The sequence below is a fragment of the Bombina bombina genome, chromosome 1, assembly GCF_027579735.1.
Source record: "Bombina bombina isolate aBomBom1 chromosome 1, aBomBom1.pri, whole genome shotgun sequence".
Taxonomy (NCBI): domain Eukaryota; kingdom Metazoa; phylum Chordata; class Amphibia; order Anura; family Bombinatoridae; genus Bombina; species Bombina bombina.
In genome coordinates, this window is record NC_069499.1 from 1009333405 (window position 1) to 1009347390 (window position 13986).

Consider the following 13986-nt stretch of genomic DNA (forward strand, 5'->3'; position numbering starts at 1 on the left):
TGTATATTATTCACTATAGGTATTGGTCTCACTGTGTATACAGTGAGACATAATTAAAGAATAAGATAAGGAGGATACTGAGTAAATATAAAGATAAAAAGTAATTAGGTTTACTCTCCCTGCAAGCACAGCCCGTTTGATTGGGTTGTGGTGTCAATTAGCAGAGGTAACTAATTCATATACAAAAATAGACAAAATCCAATATATACTGATGTGGTATAAAAAGTCATGGGAATCAAATTACTATGAAACTCAAAAGGTTTCTTTTGCGATTGATTGAGACAGAGCACAAAGTTTTAAAAATGTTTCCCATTTTATTCTGTTATAAAATTTGTTTTGTTCCCATTTTATTCCTTGATTAAGAGATGCCTGGTAGGGATGTGAGGAAACAAATGCTGCAAATCCAGATCTTAGTGTGTTGCACTTTCGCAAAAAGAAATCTGTCTCCAAAAAAATAGTCCAATGCTGCTGGTGGCCGCCATCTTCTGCATTTGTTTGCTCACAAAAACCTCAAATGCCCTAATACCTAGGTAGGCATCTAGAGCACTACATAGCATTAAACAGTGCAGCCATCTGCTGCTCTTGCAAATGGATAACATTCTTGCAAAACTGCTGCCATAAAGTGCTGCAGACACATGAACACTCCAGAGCTTACATCCCTGCAGTTCAACAAAAGTTACCAAGAGAACAAAGATGCTCTATCTAAATCATGAAAGAAAATGTGGGGTTTCATGTCCCTTTAAGGTACAAAACAATTTACAGTATACTGTCCCTTTAAGAAAAAAGATAACTGGCACAGATGGCAAAACAAGTCATTTTTATGGTAACATGTCACTCAGCTGTTTGTCTATATCATATAATCAACAAGGCTACACTGCACATGGCCATACTCATGCTGAAGAAAAACTGCAAGGCAGCTTTATCTGGTTGGGTGAACAAGCAGAAACAAATAGCCACAGAGGGACGTTACTGCTACTACTTTTGGAGAAAAAAACAAAACCGGAACATGTCATTTTAAATCAAGCGACGCTGTAATGCTATGTCTTTAACACTGCAAAGGGGTTAATCACATAGTTAAAGTTCTACTTGGGACCCGCAGAGCACTGCTGGTCCTGAGCAAAAACTTCCGCTGATGCAAACAGCAGCACTAGTCACACAGCTGGGTTGTGTAGCGCTGCTGGGCAACTAGTGCCGCTGACTGGATCAGTGGCAGTTTCCACTCGGGACCAACAGTGCTCTCTGGGTCATGAATGGGACTATAACTGTCATTAACCCCTTTGCAGGGTTTAAACACAAAACATTATAGCATTGCTAGTGTTAAATAATATAATGGCCCTAAAAGGACACCAGACCTGCAAATTGTCTTGCAGTGTAAGCATACTGTGTTGTGCCCCTCACCGACAGCCAATATCTGCTTAAAGGGACAGTCTAGTCAAAAATAAGCTTTCATGATTCAGATAGGGCATGCAATTTGAAACAACTTTCCAATTTACTTTTATCATCAAATTTGCTTTGTTCTCTTGGTATTCTTAGCTGAAAGCTAAACCTAGGTAGGCTCATATGCTAATGTTTAAGCCCTTGAAGGCCGCATGTTTGTGCATTGTGACACTTTCTCACAGATAGGAAGTGCTAGTTCATGTGTGCCATATCTCCCATGGAGTTATTAAGAAAAGGGGGCAGTATGCAGAGGCTTTGATACAAGGTAATCATAGAGGTAAAAAGTATATTAATATAGCTGTGTTGGTTATACAAACCTGGGGAATGGGTAATAAAGGGATCATCTATCTTTTTAAACAAAAAAATATCTGGAATAGAGTAAACTGTCCATTTAAAAAAGACCTTTCCGTGAAGTTTTTTTTTTTCTACATTGTCTACAAAATTCCCTTTTTTTTTTGGAGAAGGAGGGGGGGTTGCAGATCAATCACACCCCAACCTGATTCCAAAGTGTCCAGTTATTGGCCAAGAAAACAACAGTTTTGCCTTCACTCTTCTCATGGTTTATATCCAAATGTTACAGACTTCAATTGTTTTAAAGGTGAGAACCAAAGTGACTTTTTTTTTTATAGTTTGTGGCAGTATAGATTAATCTTTTTGAGAATCTAAGTGTAGTGTGATTTGCTTCTTACTCTTTTGTTATAACCAAATATTATTGGATTTTAACATTTATTAATAGCGAGTTTGGGTTTAATATGTCACTAATCCTCTACTCTCTATCATTTTATTCTTATTTCCATAAATTAAATTTATTGGGCTGGCAGAACTGGATATTTAGCAGCTTTCTAATTTACTCCTATTACGATTTTTTCTTCGTTCTCTAGGTATCTTTATTTGAAAAAGCAGGAATGAAAGCTTACGCGTCGGTGTTCTATAATTTTTCTTGACCCCATAAGAATGCTGGACAGCGTCACTTCTGGTAACGTAGAATAAGCTGTTGGACCGCAAATTCCTTCACTACGCATGCGCCCACCACGTCATCACAATACAATCGCCACATATCTGTCAGATCATCCAAGTCGGACCAAAAATGGAATCACTGTGCATGAGCTCCACTACAGAAGCTAATTTCTACAACGGAACTGCTTGCTAAACACACATATATATACGATGGGCACTGTAATTCCCCCCATCTTCACTATTGTATTTGCCTCTGCCTGGAGGGCTCAAGGAGAGCGCCCCGCCGATCCTCTGGCACCCACCCTAAGTGAACCTTGGGGAATGAGGTTTAAAAGGGGGGCTTGGCCCCCCCTTGAACCCCCAGGCGGAGGAAAAAAAGAGATAGTGAAGATGGGGGCATTACAGTACCCATTATATACATGTTTGATGCAGTGACTCAATGAAGCGCATGCACACTAAGGGGATTTGCAGTAACACACTTCCAACAGCAGATTTTGCGTCACTGGGTCGAGAAAAATTATAGAACACCGGCCCAACTTTGGTTCAGCACCTGGGTAGCGTTAAATGTAGCCACCAATCAAGCAAATGCTGCAAAGGGCATGAACCACAAATGGGCCTTCTCCTATGCTTACATTCTTGTTTTTTTCAAATAAAGATAGCAAGAGTACAAAGTCAATTTATAATAGGAGTAAATTAGAAAGTTGCATGCTCTATCTGAATCATAAAAGACAAAAATGGGTTTTGTGTCCCTTTAAATGCTAAACACATGCATAGGGAAGAACAATTGAACATATTTACAATTAAAATGTTAAACGTTGTGTTTAGCATTAAATCTAGCATTAAAGGTGCACAAGTGATACTCTGTATACATTCTCATTGGCTGATATGGTCAAGCCTCCACAAAGATAAAAAAAAAAAACTTAGCAAAGAAACATTTCTAAAATGTGACATTTGATAATACCCATTTATATTATTGGAAGATAGTTAAGGTTAATGCACACAATATTTTAAAGCACACATTAATATATGTAAATACACAGACCTACACATGTAATGAGCTCTTTGTCTTACGTTGCACCATACCAATTTTAACTTACCTATACACACATAGGCACTGATCTATTTGTCTTATGGTTAAGTTCACTTTTTCTTTTATATATATATGTATGTAAATATATATAAATATATATATATATATATATCTCAATTACTGTAGATATAACTGTATACATACTTATTTGAGCGCATTTATATAATTCAGTGCATACAGGTAAAAGGCTGGTTTTTTCGTATATGATTAAAATAACTCTATATTAACTGTACAGTATAACAGTTCCTCGTATTACGCCCGAGCTGTCGTAACCCCAATAGCCGAATAACCCTCACCTCTACTCGGATTTCCCAGCTCCTTCCGCTCCCGGGAACAACGAACTGCAGCGAGGCCCGGACTACACTACTAGGAGAAGACGGCGGGGGGGAAACACCTCACAAAGCCTTGAATGTCGAAGTAGCAGAGAACAGATTAAAGAAAACTCCCCTCCAATCGAATAGTACAATCCGAAAAAAAAACTGCGAAAAGGTGCGTGACGTGCGTTTGCCAGTCAGTGGGCGGGACAAAAGGCGAAGCATATTGGTGTGCGCTGGCAACTGTCGCACACTAAGTTACTTCTGTCATGCAAAGGTTGGAGCTATTGTGCTGAAAGACTTTATTTAAACTAGGTTCGTGAGATGCAGAGGACATCTTTTTCAATATTGTATTACCCAATTTCAAAGTCAGTTATTTTTTTCTTTTAGTGTGACTATATCTCTCCAGCAATTAGTCTCCTTTTCACAAATGTTCACCAGCCATTGCCCAGTTAAAGGGTTGGTATTGGCAAGCTCCTGGTGTGTGTGTCACATCAATTCAATTATATATATTTTTCAAATCAGACCCTTGTCAGCGCACCATACCCATATTATACCTTAGGTGAGGTCACATGTCTAGCCCTGCAACCCCTCTTTCAGCCCTTTACCCACATTAGACTTCAGGTGATACCGCTGGCTTCTTCAACCCCTCCACTTCATACTCAACAATAGGTCTGCAACTCCCCTGTTAGCTCTTTACCAAAATATGACCTCAGATCAGAACCTCTGCTCAGCAACCTTTCAGTCAGCTCTGTAGCCAAATCATACTTCAGATCAGACCCCATGCCCAGAAACCCAAAGAATATAGATCAAACCCCTGGACTTTCAGCCCCATAACTACATGAGACCTCATATCAGAGCTCTTACTTTGAAAGCCCTCTGTATGATCCATGCCCACAACACACACCCTTTCTTACCATTCAAAGGCAATAGCACTATTATGTGTCAAACACCACTCTGCATCTTGCAGAAGAGAAGACTATTAACAGCACTGGGTCTGCTTGCAGGTCATGTGTCTCAGTTTCTCCAGTGGTCTATGAGCCAAGCATCTGCATGTAGAACTTCACAAAGGGAGCAGGCCAGGCAGCACTTAGTTGGTTATTACTGCTGCCAATTAAAGGGACATAATACTCATATGCTAAATCACTTGAAACTGATGCAGTATAACTGTAAAAAGCTGACAGAAAAATATCACCTGAGCATCTCTATGTAAAAAAGGAAGATATTTTACCTCACAATTTCCTCAGCTCCGCAGAATAAGTTCTGTGTAAAAAGTTATACTCAGCTGCTCCCAGCTGCAGGTAAAAAAAATTAAAAAAAATGAAGAAATGAACAGCAGCCAATCAGCAGTGCTGAGGTCATGAACTCTTACTGTGATCTCATGAGATTTGACTTAACTCTCATGAGATTTCATAGTAAGCTTCCTTTACCTGATTGGTGAAATAATATGAGAGTGCACGATGCTAGTCCCTTCAGATGTCCCAGGACAAACACACTAAAATGCTGCTTAGAAATCCTTTACAATGGGAGGTGGCTACTGAGGAACTTTTGAGGTAAAATATCTTTCTTTTTTACATAGAGATGTTCAGGTGATATTTTCTATTCAGCTTTTTACAGCTATGCTGCATCACTTTCAAGTGTTTAAACATTTGGGTATTATGGCCCTTTAACCCTTTCGTGACAGGGTTAAAGTGCCTACATCGGAACACCTGTTCCGATGTAGACAAATTGAAACTACGCGATCGTGCATACGATCGCGAGATTTCAATTATTGGATTGCATCTGGGGGGCGTCCCTACAACCCTAGGAACGCCCTCCAGACCATGATCAAGTCCTTGAAGCACAGAAGGCTTCAGGACAGCCGTTTGTTATGACGTTCTATTCTGTCATAACGGCTTTAAAGCCCGGTGTAAATATGACGGAATAGAACGGCATAACGGCGTTAAAGGGACAGTCTACACTAGAATTGTTATTGTTTAAAAAGACATCATCCCTTTATTACCCATTCCCCAGTTTTGCACAACCAACACAGTTATATTAATACACGTATTACCTTGTATCTAAGCCTCTGCAGCCTGCCCCCTTATTTCAGTGCTTTTGACAGACATGCAGTTTAGACAATCAGTACATACTCCTAAATAACTCCACGGAAGTGAGCACAATGTTATCTATATAACACACATGAACTAGTACTGTCTAACTGTGAAAAACTTTTAAAGGGACACTCAAGTCAAATGAAACTTTGATTCAGATAGAACATGCAATTTTAAACAACTTTCCAATTTACTTCTTCCATTAACAAAATGTGCACAGTCTTTTTATATTTACACTTTTTGAGTAACCAGCTCCTACTGAGCATGTGCAAGAATTCACAGAATATACATACAGTGGGGCAAAAAAGTATTTAGTCAGCCACCAATTGTGCAAGTTCTCCCACTTAAGAAGATGAGAGAGGCCTGTAATTTTCATCATAGGTATACCTCAACTATGAGAGACAAAATGTGGAAACAAATCCAGACAATCACATTGTCTGATTTGGAAAGAATTTATTTGCATATTATGGTGGAAAAACATAATTTATGTAAGAACTTACCTGATAAATTCATTTCTTTCATATTAGCAAGAGTCCATGAGCTAGTGACATATGGGATATACATTCCTACCAGGAGGGGCAAAGTTTCCCAAACCTCAAAATGCCTATAAATACACCCCTCACCACACCCACAAATCAGTTTAACGCATAGCCAAGAAGTGGGGTGATAAGACAAAAAGTGCGAAAGCATAAAAAATAAGGGAATTGGAATAATTGTGCTTTATACAAAAAAAATCATAACCACCACAAAAAAAAGGGTGGGCCTCATGGACTCTTGCTAATATGAAAGAAATGAATTTATCAGGTAAATTCTTACATAAATTATGTTTTCTTTCATGTAATTAGCAAAAGTCCATGAGCTAGTGACGTATGGGATAATGAATACCCAAGATGTGGATCTTTCACGCAAGAGTCACTAGAGAGGGAGGGATAAAATAAAGACAGCCAATTCCGCTGAAAATAATCCACACCCAAAATAAAGTTTAAATCTTATAATGAAAAAAAAAACTGAAATTATAAGCAGAAGAATCAAACTGAAACAGCTGCCTGAAGTACTTTTCTACTAAAAACTGCTTCAGAAGAAGAAAACACATCAAAAATGGTAGAATTTAGTAAAAGTATGCAAAGACCAAGTTGCTGCTTTGCAAATCTGATCAACCGAAGCTTCATTCCTAAACACCCAGGAAGTAGAAACTGACCTAGTAGAATGAGCTGTAATCCTTTCATCCGGAGTTTCACCCGACTCGACATAAGCATGATGAATCAAAGACTTTAACCAAGACGCCAAAGAAATGGCAGAGGCCTTCTGACCTTTCCTAGAACCGGAAAAGATAACAAATAGACTAGAAGTCTTTCGGAAATTGATTATCTTAGAACAAAAGAAATATGGATTTTTATTTTTATTTTTTAAAAATCACAGAATTCTTCTAGCTAAAATAGCTAAAGACATATATTAACCCTCATTTGCGAAAATATTCAATAAAATGAAGACACAAATGAAATTATTAGCATGATAGTCCAGTTTAAAGGACCAGTCAATACAGTGGACTTGCATAATCAATAAATGCAAAACAACAAGACAAATGCAACAGCACCTAGTCTAGTAAATGTTGTCCCTTAACAATGCTAAAATAAATCATAATCTGATACTTGATCTTAAAGTAAACAGAAAAAATGAAGCAATTGCAATATCCAAATAAATCACAGGACCAAGAAAAGTACCTGAAACTAAATAATTTTCCATTAATAAGATACAACTATCTAAAGGAAAATAAATACTATTTTTCTATAGAAACAATAGCATAATTAGTAGAAGTAGAGATAGCCCCAATAAATTGGAGAACCCTCCAAATTGAATTTAACTGCTGGCAAAGAATATAGTTTAAAACCTTTGAAGAAGGAATAAAAGAAAATTCTCAGCCTATTCCATTCCCTAGAATGGGGAATTGGAAAGAAAACCTCTGAAAACACAGAAGAAATAAATAGACAGAAATAGTGTCAGCTAGTCTTAAAGAACTAGTTACCTTAATATCCAAAATAATCAACACCTTTTCAACAAAGAACAAATGTACTTTAATAATAGAAAAAATAATAAAAAAGTAGATTTGTTAGTGTCAATATCTGATGAAGAAAATTTCTGAAAGAGAAAAAACATCATCAGAGAAGGATAAATCAGTATGTTGTTGGTCATTTGAAACTTCAATAATTAAAAAAGAAGTGAAAAAGACCTAAAAATTTTATTAGAAGGCACAAAGTCAGACAAAGCCTTTAAATAGAATCAGAAAAATATTTCTTATAAATCTTCTAAATATTTCTTGTACATAAGATGTAAGAATGGAAATATATAAAGCATAAACACTAATGGATTCTGCATGTAAAAGTATATCATAATAACTTATTACAAACCATAGCTAAAGATAAACATTTATAACATTTAAAATAAATGAACTTAGCTTTGGTAGAACTGAAACTCAGTTAAGCGTTTTTCCAGAAGTGGCTTCTGATTCAGGGTCAATCTGAGAAATCTTGCAATATGTAATAGAAAAAAAAACATATAAAGCAAAAAAGATCAAATTCCTTAAATGACAGTTTCAGGAATGGGAAAAAAAATGCCAATGAACAAGCTTCTAGCAACCAGAAGCAATAAATAATGAGACTTAAATATTGTGGAGACAACAATGACGCTCAAATTTTTTAGCGCCAAAAAAGCCGCCCACATTATTTGGCGCCTAAATGCTTTTGGCGCCACATCCGGTAACGCCGACATTTTTTGGCGCAAAAAACGTCAAAAAAATGACGCAACTTCCGGCGACACGTATGACGCCGGAAATGACAAGAAAATTTTTGCGCCAAGAAAGTCCGCGCCAAGAATGACGCAATAAAATTAAGCATTTTCAGCCCCCGAGAGCCTAACAGCCCACAGGAAAAAAGTCAAATTTTAAGGTAAGAAAAAATGATTTATTCATATGCATTATCCCAAATATGAAACTGACTGTCTGAAATAAGGAACGTTGAACATCCTGAATCAAGGCAAATAAATGTTTAAACACATATATTTAGAACTTTATAAAAAAGTGCCCAACCATAGCTTAGAGTGTCACAGAAAATAACTTACTTACCCCAGGACACTCATCTACATGTAGTAGAAAGCCAAACCAGTACTGAAACGAGAATCAGTAGAGGTAATGGTATATATAAGAGTATATCGTCGATCTGAAAAGGGAGGTAAGAGATGAATCTCTACGACCGATAACAGAGAACCTATGAAATAGACCCCGTAGAAGGAGATCATTTAATTCAAATAGGCAATACTCTCTTCACATCCCTCTGACATTCACTGCACGCTGAGAGGAAAACCGGGCTCCAACCTGTTGCAGAGCGCATATCAACGTAGAATCTAGCACAAACTTACTTCACCACCTCCACAGGAGGCAAAGTTTGTAAAACTGATTTGTGGGTGTGGTGAGGGGTGTATTTATAGGCATTTTGAGGTTTGGGAAACTTTGCCCCTCCTGGTAGGAATGTATATCCCATACGTCACTAGCTCATGGACTCTTGCTAATTACATGAAAGAAATAAGTATTTAGTCACCTACAAACAAGCAAGATTTCTGGCTCTCACAGACCTGTATCTTCTTCTTTAAGAGGCTCCTCTGTGCTCCACTCATTACCTGTATTAATGGCACCTGTTTGAACTTGTTATCAGTATAAAAGACACCTGTCCACAACCTCAAACAGTCACACTCCAAACTCCACTATGGTGAAGACCAAAGAGCTGTTGAAGGACACCAGAAACAAAATTGTAGACCTGCACCAGGCTGGGAAGACTGAATCTGCAATAGGCAATCAGCTTGGTGTGAAGAAATCAACTGTGGGAGCAATAATTAGAAAATGGAAGATATTCAAGACCACTGATAATCTCCCTCGATCTGGAGCTCCACGCAAGATATCCCCCTGTGGTGTCAAAATGATCACAAGAATGGTGAGCAAACATCCCAGAACCACACGGGGGGACCTAGTGAATGACCTGCAGAGAGCTGGGACCAACGTAACAAAGGTTACCATCAGTAACACACTACGTCGCCAGTGACTCAGATCCTGCAGTGCCAGGCGTGTCCCCCTGCTTAAGCCAGTACATGTCCGGGCCCATCTGAAGTATGCTAGAGAGCATTTGGATGATCCAGAAGCGGATTGGGAGAATGTCATATGGTCAGATGAAACCAAAGTAGAACTGTTTGGTAGAAACACAACTCATCGTGTTTGGAGGAGAGATAATGCTGAGTTGCAACCAAAGAACACCATACCTACTGTGAAGCATGGGGGTTGGTAACATCATGCTTTGGGGCTGTTTCTCTGCAAAGGGAACAGGATGACTGATCCGTGTACATGAAAAAATGAATGGGGCCATGTATCATGAGATTTTGAGTGCAAACCTCCTTCCATCAGCAAGGGCATTGAAGATGAAACGTGGCTGGGTCTTTCAGCATGACAATGATCCCAAACACACCCGCCCGGGGCAACGAAGGAGTGGCTTCGTAAGAAGCATTTCAAGGTCCTGGAGTGGCCTAGCCAGTCTCCAGATCTCAACCCCATAGAAAACCTTTGGAGGGAGTTGAAAGTCTGTGTTGCATAGCGACAGCCCCAAAACATCACTGCTCTAGAGGAGATCTGCATGCAGGAATGGGCCAACATACCAGCAACAGTGTGTGACAACCTTGTGAAGACCTACAGAAAATGTTTGACCTCTGTCATTGCCAACAAAGGATATATAACAAAGTATTGAGATGAACTTTTGATATTGACCAAATACTTATTTTCCACCATAATTTGCAAATAAATTCTTTCCAAATGAAACAATGTGATTGTCTGAATTTGTTTCCACATTTTGTCTCTCATAGTTGAGGTATACCTATGATGAAAATTACAGGCCTCTCTCATCTTCTTAAGTGGGAGAACTTGCACAATTGGTGGCTGACTAAATACTTTTTTGCCCCACTGTATATGCATTTGTGATTGGCTGATGGCTGTCACATGATAAAGGAGGAGTGGAAATAGACATAACTTTTAAATTTGTCAGAAAAAAATTTGCTACTCATTTGAAGTTCAGACTAAGTGCTATTGCATTGTCTTTTTATCATGCATTTGTTGATTGCACAAATCTACTGTATTTACTGGTCCTTTAAAATGCTCTGAGCTAAGAGGCGGTTTTCAACAGTTTAGAAATCAGTTTGAGCCTACCTAGGTTTAGCTTTTCAAATATACCACCAAGGGAACAAAGCAAATTTGATAATAAAAGTAAATTGGTAAGTTGTTTAAAATTGCATGCCCTATCTGAATCATGAAAGTTTAATTTTGACTAGACTGTCCCTTTAACTGCTGTCATTTTTTTCCTTGGGCATGGTGTGCTGCAAGCTAAGCAACCACGTGGGATTGCGTGCTATGTAAAATCACTGCACATGCCAATTACCTATGCCTTAGGACAGAGTCAGCAACCTTGGCTCGCCAGTTGTTTTAGAACTACATTTCCCATGATGCTTAAGTGTCTTTAAGCTGCCTAAGCATCATGGGAAATGTAGTTCTAAAACATCTGGAGAGCCAAGGTTGCTGACCCCTGCCTGAGGCTTAGGTTGACAACCTGAGCACCAAATAATCGGCTAGATTACGAGTTTTGCGTTAGCCTTAAAAAGCAGCGTTGAGAGGTCCCAACACTGCTTTTTAACGCCCGCTGGTATTACGAGTCTTGCAGGTACAAGTGTACCGCTCAGTTTTTTTTCCACGACTCGAGCATACCGCAAATCCACTTACGTAAATTGCGTATCCTATCTTCTTTTTAATGGGATTTTCCTAACGCCGGTATTTCTTGGAAAAAGTGAGCATTACAGCCTCTCCTGTCAAGACTCCTACCACATTTATAAGTCAGTAGTTAAGAGTTTTATGGGCTAACGCTGTAACATAAAACTTTTAACTAAAGTGCTAAAAAGTACACTAAAACCCATAAACTACCTATTAACCCCTAAACCGAGGGCCCCCAACATCGCAAACACTTAAATACATTTTTTAACCCTTAATCTGCCAACTGGACATCGCCGCCACTTCAATAAATATATTAACCCCTAAACCACCGCACTCCCGCCTTGCAAACATTAATTCAATTTTATTTACCCCTAATCTGCCATCCGTAACATCGCCGACACCTACCTACATTTATTAACCCCTAATCTGCCTCCCCCAATGTCACCGCAACTATATTAAATGTATTAACCCCTAAAACTAAGTCTAAGCCTAACCCTAACACCCCCCTAACTTAAATATAATTTAAATAAATATAAATAAAATTACTACAATTAACTAAATTATTCCTATTTAAAACTAAATACTAACAGTTACATTGTAGCTAGCTTAGGGTTTATTTTTATTTTAAAGGCAACTTTGTATTTATTTTAACTAGGTACAATAGTTATTAAATAGTTATTAACTATTTAATAGCTACCTAGCTAAAATAAGTACAAATATACCTGTAAAATAAAACCTAACCTATGTTACAATTACACATAACACTACACTATCATTAAATAAATTAACTACCAGAGGCGTAACTAGAATCCTCAGGACCCCAGTGCAAGAATCCATGAAGGGCCCCCCCCAACTAGCAAAATATATATATATATATATATATATATATATATATATATATATATATATATATATAGAGTTGAGTTTCAGAGTTCAGCGCACATAGAATGGAGGAAAACCAAACCAAATTATGGTGCAGTATGTCAGTACTAGGCAATCAAAAACTAAACGTGAGATTTAAATGTGCTCACCTTATTTAACCTCAAACATGTGAGGTATGTTGGAAGCATGGAGGGGATGTAATCCCTATCTGTGGTAAAGATGTTTCCAGCTGGTATGCAGAAACTTTTAGCAGGTGGAAATCTTGATATCCCTGGAGTAGAAATATGTTGGTATTTCAGACAAACTTCTCCTCTCTGGAGTTAGGTAGAGACACTTTAATTCTTTTTGCTGGATTTCTTTTCTTGTTACTGTTTATTTCTTTTCTCCTTCTTTATACTTGAAAGGCTTCTCCTCTCTGGAGTATGGTATAAACTTTATGTATGCAAACCAATTAGTGCTCCAGTTTACATACTAGAGATCAATTGTGGATATTAATTGCAGCACTCATGAGATGTGTATAAATGATGCTTGCAAGGACACAAAGTGAAATTTAAAATAAAAACAGTTTTATTTTCCAATGTCCAATAAAAAATGATAAACCAGAAATCCTCTTTGATAATAGTCCAGATCAGGGACAGGAAATAGGTGAGCAGATGAAATATAGTATATTTCTCTAAATCCGATAGTGAGTTTTTTTCTTAGGGCTGGTGCAAAAACAGCTAGCTGAATAAAAATTAGTGATATTGTGAGTATAGGATGCTGGTTTTGCATACATAAAGTTTATACCATACTCCAGAGAGGAGAAGCCTTTCAAGTATAAAGAAGGAGAAAAGAAATAAACAGTAACAAGAAAAGAAATCCAGCAAAAAGAATTAAAGTGTCCTCTACCTAACTCCAGAGAGGAGAGAAGTTTGTCTGAAATACCAACATATTTCTACTCCAGGGATATCAAGATTTCCACCTGCTAAAAGTTTCTGCATACCAGCTGGAAACATCTTTACCACAGATAGGGATTACATCCCCTCCATGCTTCCAACATACCTCACATGTTTGAGGTTAAATAAGGTGAGCACATTTAAATCTCACGTTTAGTTTTTGATTGCCTAGAGTACTGACATACTGCACCATAATTTGGTTTTTGGTTTTGGTTTTTCTCCATTCTATGTGCGCTTGAACTCTGAAACTCAACTCCATACCTTTATTCCTTCACATTCCATTTGATGATAGTGGAATATTCAGAAACTAGCTGCCATTGAAATATATCAGGAGGAACTATTTAGAGCAAAATAACCATTTGCAAACGTACACAGCGCAGATCAAGAAACACCCAGCAACACTATATTATATATATATATAATTATATATATATATATATTATATATATATATATATATTATATATAATATATACGTATATATATAT

General features: G+C 37.7%; 1 protein-coding gene across 5 annotated transcripts in view; it reads right to left on the reverse strand.

The window, feature by feature from the left end:
* Positions 1-3831, reverse strand: part of NCOA6 (nuclear receptor coactivator 6) — a 288056-nt gene extending 284225 nt beyond the window's left edge. For 3 of the 5 annotated variants that reach the window (XM_053713955.1, XM_053713638.1, XM_053713867.1), the window contains exon 1: positions 3781-3831. The gene's annotated coding sequence lies outside the window, so the exon portion shown is untranslated. The remainder of the gene's footprint in view (positions 1-3780) is intronic. The other 2 variants (XM_053713789.1, XM_053713713.1) reach the window with 2 other exon arrangements.
* Between the last annotated feature and the right edge of the window lie 10155 nt (positions 3832-13986).